The sequence below is a fragment of the Heterocephalus glaber genome, unplaced genomic scaffold (assembly GCF_053883595.1).
Source record: "Heterocephalus glaber isolate CG9 unplaced genomic scaffold, H.glaber_assembly_v1.0 deba00001673, whole genome shotgun sequence".
Taxonomy (NCBI): Eukaryota; Metazoa; Chordata; class Mammalia; order Rodentia; family Bathyergidae; genus Heterocephalus; species Heterocephalus glaber.
The window spans coordinates 1,218,691-1,225,540 of record NW_028258410.1 but is presented as its reverse complement, the minus strand read 5'-3'; the positions used below and the strand labels follow the sequence as shown (position 1 = coordinate 1,225,540).

Genomic DNA, 6,850 nt, shown 5'->3' with positions numbered 1-6,850 from the left:
GCCTTTAGTTCTATCCTGAAAATTTTTACTTTGGGAATGTCACACCTACAGTGTGGAACATAAGGCAAACCCTGGCTCAAGTTTCTGCAATTGTAATGGATAATTAAGGAAGCCAGGGCATATTATGTTGGCTTTCAAATGTACAGATATTCCCTGGGTTTCCCAAGAGCTCATTCAGTGCCTGAGTCTCATGAAACTAGAGATTATAACAAATGAAAGTATCAAGGAAAAATGGAGATTGATGTTTCATATTCTTAGGAAATTATTATTCATGTCATTGTAGATTCTTTACCTTCTCATTCACACCCATTTTATACGTATTTAGATGGTAGTGTGTGTGCAGGTATATTTAAGCTTTTTTGTGTATTTTAGACACATATCCTACCTTCAGGGAATTTTTGAGTATCAACATTCAATAAGCACTCAAAAATGTTGGGTTATCTTTTATTCTTTGCTTTCCTGTTCTGTGTGCCTCAGACATGATGGACAATAAGAACAGAAGGTGCAGGCTTGGGATAAAAAATACTTTCTCACATTGGAGAGAATGACTAAATAAATAAGGATATATAATGATTTAAGGGAAATGACTGTGAATGGAGAAGCATTTAATTAGGGTAAAGATAAGGAAGAAGGAAAGAAAAGAACAGATAGAGACCAAGGAGACAGAGACTGACCAATGCCTTTCAAAATTCATTTATATCATAAAATGGTGGTACTACTTTCATTCCCAAACATAATTGACCTATCAACCTCTATGTACCTCAGGATTTCTCTAAATGCCAAGACCCTTGCCTAACATCCCTTCCTCTCCCCTTCATGTCTCTACTTAGGTCTCACACTTAATATCTCTAAGAATGACTTTCCCTCCGCACTAAACGGGACATTGTCTCTGGGTTACAGCCACATTCTCCTTACCTCAGAATTGTTGAAAGCCTTATTGTGAATTGATTGTTCATTTTAATTACTTTTCATTCCTTCTATTAGAATGTGAAATTCTCTGGTAAATACACTGAATTTGGCATGAAATATACAGTGCCAAAAGACAATTAGTAAACATTTAATAAACCTCAGTATAATTGAAGTTGAATGAGAGTGTGAGCAAATCCTACTGTGGCACAACTGAGAAAATCAGGAAAACTTACCACAGGGAACAGCTCAGATCAATTCATGGTAATAATGGAGCATGGCACATGTTGAGATCTGCAACATTTCTATATATTAAAAATTAATTTAAAACCTCATTTCAATAAGTTAATTGTGTGCCACAATTCATCGTCCATAATGCAATGCAATTTTTCAAAATAACTAACATTATATGTGTGTTACATCTAGATATAATGCAATTATTTAAAACCACTTTTTATTTCTCATCTTCTGCAGGGCCTCTTTTACATCCTTGTTCCATAGGCTGTAGATCAACAGGTTTAGCATGGGAATCACCAGGGTGTAAAACAGTGAGATCATTTTGTCCTGATCAAGGGAGTATGAAGAACTCAGGTGGAAGTACATGAAGAGTATAGTTCCCTGGAAAATGGCAAGTGCAGTGAGGTGGGAGGGGCAGGTGGAGAAAGCCTTGAAACTTGTCTCAGCAGGGCAGATCTTTATGACTGACAAGATAATATAAAAATAAGAGACAAGAATGCCTGAGATGGTGCTCAGTGCTATAAAACCAAAAATAGTGAATATCACTAACTCATTAACCCATGTGTCTGAACAAGATAGTAATAGAAGAGGAGGGATATCACAGAAGAAATGATTAATCTCATTAGACCCACTGAAACACAAGTGGAATGCTGGTGTGGTGTGTATCAGAGCATCTGCCAGTCCCACCAGGTAAACCTCACCACCAGCAGGGAGCACAGCCTGCTGGACATGTGTGCTGTGTACAGCAGGGGGCTGTTGATGGCCCTGTACTGGTCAAAGGCCATCACCACCAGCAGCAGATACTCAGAGTCTGCAAAGATATAGAAGGTCAGAAACCACAGAGCACAAACCAAGAAAGAGATTGACCTGCTCTGGGCCACCAAGTTCACCAGCATCTTGGACCCAATTGCTATGGAATAACAGAGGTCACAGAGAGTGAGGTGGCTGAGGAAGAAGTACATGGGTGGGTGCAGATAGGGATCCACCATTATTACAGTCACCATGCCAAGGTTTGCCAGGAGACCAAAGAGATAAACCAGGAGAAACACAGGAAAAAGGCTCAGTTTGATATCTCTGTTACCAGTAATTCCCAGGAAAATGAATTCATTCAAGGCAGAGCAATTTCCCTCAACCATCCTTCTTTCTCTTGTCTAAACTTAAACATGTGAGAGATCCATTTTAATTCTTCTGGACATTGCAAAATAGCTCTAAAGCAGAACACCTTTTGTTTCTTAGGGGTTTTATCCTCACAAATATTGGATGCTTTTGAGAACACTAAAAGTCATCAATCCAAAATAGTTGCTGAGAAATTTTGAGCAAAGTCTAAATATATATCAAAACATATGTGCCTGTTTATGTCTTGTCTAATTTCTCTAGAACTTTTACTGTCCTAATTTCAGCTAAAATTTATACTTGATGATTGAAATCTCAGTAAATCTTCTAAATAATATGAATGAAGCACAATTTTTAGGGAAATTACATGATAAGAAATACAGTTTAGTGTTTGCTACGTTCTTAAAAGTAATCATCAACATAGAAAAAAAGTACAATTTTTATCATCTTCAAAATTTATTCAGGTTTTAAAAGACCATCTATTAATTCTATAAATAATGGTAATACTGACACATATAGATAAATATTATTCTAATCTTCTAGCTCTTTAGTATTTGATAAGACATGAAATAAATATTACTGACTTTTTTTCCTAAAAAATGTTATGGTTTTGCCACTGTGCTCATTGCTTACTATAGTGGAATTTTGGAGCTAAAAGATTAGTCTTCTGGTTACTCCAAAATAAATGCTAAAACGCAAGTGAGAGAACATATTATAATCCGTACAATTGCATTATATCACAATTTATGAATGTATTCATTGCATATAGCAAATTGGGGTTATAAAAAATTGAAAACAAGATGAAGTACTATTGTATGTTTAGACATACTTAGTTTCTCTTCCTTGAGTATATGAACATTCATGAATAGGTGATGTATTTTCATGTGTGCATGATTATTAAGTGAAATATGAGAAGTGGACTGTGTGGGGTGGATACTTGTGAGATTTTTGTTGAATTTTTTGGTAAGGTAAATGTTATATGGTATACATGGCCTTAAATTATCACATATCATTATTTCTAATGTGACATTTATTTCTAATGTGATATTTATTTCTAATGTGATATTTTAGGTATATATTAAGCTAAAAAATCTGAAATTTATGAACATAGTTACACAATGATAAAATGAATAAAATCTTCCTATGGACCCAGATTAAAGAAAAATGAGGAAAATGAGATTTTGTGCATACTAATAAATTCAGTAAGAGCCTTCTTTCTGAGGAGAAATTACTAGTTTTGAAAATTAGATTTTAGAATATGTTCTACTAAGCAACCTAGTATAAAATCATTAACTTTTCTCCCATCAGTTAGGCTTATTCATTTCATTTATTTACATTACTTTTTAAATTTGGAAACAAGAACCTGAGATGAGCAATGGTTTCATAACTCAATATTGGGCAGAAAGCATTTTATTCTAACAGGAACCTTTTGGAACTTAACTCTCCGAAGCTACTTTTATTAGGCTTCCACGCTGGGCAAACGTAATTAATTGTGTTTCTGGATCTGTATTTTGCCTTGTAACTACAAGAACCACTGGAGCACAGTGGAGCTTGCATCTTGAATATAGTTCCCAACTCATGCATGTCAGAATGAAGCTGCAAATTTATTTTATGCCATATAATATGTACAATGCATACAAGTTTTCTAGTATAAAATTTTATCTGTCTCAGGCTCATCTACCTGGAGCAAAACCAATTAAACAGCCCCCCAAAGAATCTTTACCAAACCTTTCCCCTTTTCATTTGTTTTTCAAGTGTTGAAACATTCTTTTTCTCCAAATTAGTGAACTATTACTACCTTTTGATGATATTTGTACTGAGATATAATACATGAACTACAAAATTTACATTGAACACTTCTTTGTGTGTAGTGGACCACAAGAGTGACCATGATTGTCTACTTGTAGAATACTTTTCATCAGCTCAAAAAGAAAGACATCTGGTGAAGTCCACTCTCTCCTTTTCCCACAGGACTTGGCTAACTCTAAGCTGCTATCTGACTCTAAGTCTTCATCTATTCTGGAGTTTAGTATTAACAGAGTCCCCCAGTATTTGCTTTTTTGTGTTAGTTTTTCACTTACCATGCTTTAAATATATACGCATCTTTTAGCATTTTCTTCTTTTGGATGAATAAATAATATGTTGTTACATGGATACAATTCATTGTGTTTATCCATTCATCAGTTAAAGAGCTTGTAGATTGTTTCTAATTTTTGGCTCCTAGGATCAATGCTGCTATGGATGCTCATTTCTTCATGGACTTCAAACACCACAGTGCTTACACAATCTTGTCACATTCCCATCCCCAATCACTTGTCACCCTTCCATAGTTCACTAATTTTATGACTTTGCCACATTCTCTACATTCAGTAGAAATGAATGAGACATTATTTTTAATTATTCTTAATTTATTTCTGTGAGAAGTTCTCTAGTCCTTTAAGTCTTTAGGAATAATATTGGTGTTTACTGTTTTTGAATTTTTATTTTGGAAAGGTAATTTCTTCCTGAATATTCATTGTTAACTCTTTTAGACCTTTAATAGTGAAAAGTTGTGAACAAAGACTAGAGATTCATTGCACTTTTGGAATTTACTCAGTTACCATAATTCATATGTGTCAGGGTGATTCATTTAAGAATTATGTGTGAATAATGACTCTTTTGAAACATATAGAGTTCCACATTTCTTTCGAAAAATGATTTTATTTGCCTTTATTTATAATTGTTCTCCAAAAAATTGAAAATTCATGACAATCTGACTTATATGTTCTGCAAGCATCTTCCCAACAGCGAGAAGTTTTGGGTGCTGCTTACCCCTTGGCCCCTACTGCGACCCCCAGTTTGAGTGAGCAACCTAAGGGATACCAGAGCCAGCCCAGCTCCTACAGCAGCATGACTGAAGAGTCTGCCACTCTGTCTTTCTGTGTGCTGCTCCTCATTTCCTTATTCAGAGGCCATGTTGGGTCTTCGCAGAGCATATATATATATATATATATACACACATAGATACATATATACATAAAAAAGAAGGAAAGAAAGAAAGAAAGAAAGAAAGAAAGAAAGAAAGAAAGAAAGAAAGAAAGAAAAGCGATCACACACTCACTCAATTATTTATTTTCTTTGCTTAAATTCTTTTATTGGTACATTTTAGGTATACAATACCTTTACATTTATCATTGGGTGCTTGTGCCTGTACATGATGTATCTTGGTTCTTATTTTTTCCCCATTATCTGTGCGCCCTTCACCCCTCCACCCTTCCTTATTTACATAGACTTCACTTCAATTTTTTTCCTTTCCATTCTTAATTTCCCCATCTCCTCCCACGACCCCTACCCCTTTGTATATTTTACTATTTCAAAGTATCAATTATTAGTTATTAATCCTTTTAATCCTTATTTACTCTCAGTTTCTCACACTAGAGAAACTATTGGGTATTTACACATTTGTGTCCTATTTATTTCACTTAAGAGTATGGCCTCAATATGCATCCATTTAGCTATAGATGACTCTAGTTTCTGATTCTTTATGGCTGAGTAGTACTCCATTTTATTAAAAAAAATTTTTTCTTTATCCAGTTTCCAGTTGATGGGCACTTGGGCTGTTTCCAACCTTTAGCTATTAAAAAATGTGCCACTATAAACATGGGTGCACATATATCTCTGTGGTATGATACTTTTAATTCTTTAGGGAAGATACCCAGCAGGGTAATAGCTGGGTCAAAGGGGACCTCCATCCCTAGTTCTTTGAAGTATCTCCAAGTGATTTCCATAGTGGTTGCACCAGTCTGCACTCCCATCAACAGTGTAGCAGGGTTCATTTCTCTCTATACCCCTGCCCGAATTTGTTATTGGTTGATTTCTTGATAGCAGCCACTCTTTCTGGGGTGAGGTGGAATCTCAGTGTTGTTTTCATCTCCATCTCTTGAATGACCGGTGATGTGGAACATTCTTTCATATGTTTATTTGCTGCTTTTACTTCTTGGTCTAAGAAATGTCTGTTATTTGGATGCCCATTTTTTAATTGGGTTTTTGAATTTTGAGGTCTGATTTTTTTTCATTTCTTTATATATTCTAGATAGTAGCCCTTTGTCTGAGTTACAACTACTAAAATTTTTTTTCCACATTGTAGGTTGTCTGTTAGCTCTGTTGGTGGTTTCTCTTACAGTGCAGAAGCTTTTTAATAAGATGAGATCCCAGTTGCTGATTCTTTCTGCTAGTTCCGGTGCAACTGAAGTTTTGTTCATAAGGTCTTTTCCTTTGCCAATATCTTCAAGAGTTCTACCCAACTTATCTTTCAGCAAGTTAGTATTTCTGTCTTAATATTTTGATCTTTAATCCACTTTGATCTTAGATTAGTACATGGTGATAGATATGGGTCTAGTTTTAATCTTTGGCTGGTGGAAATCCAGTTTTTCCAACACCATTTATTAAATAGGCTATCTTTATTCCAATGTGGGTGGTTGGCTCCTTTGTCAAAGATTAGGTGTATGAGTATGTTTGAAGTTGTTTCTGCATCTTCTAATCTATTCCACCGACCCTCGGGTCTGTTTCTTTGCCACTATCATGCTGTTTTTATCATAGTAGATTTGTAGTATAG

The 6,850-nt window shown here is 35.2% G+C and overlaps 1 pseudogene; it reads right to left on the bottom strand.

Moving 5' to 3' along the window:
- Positions 1-1,347: 1,347 nt before the first annotated feature.
- On the bottom strand, positions 1,348-2,279 carry LOC147822061 (olfactory receptor 5W2-like; annotated as a pseudogene).
- Between the last annotated feature and the right edge of the window lie 4,571 nt (positions 2,280-6,850).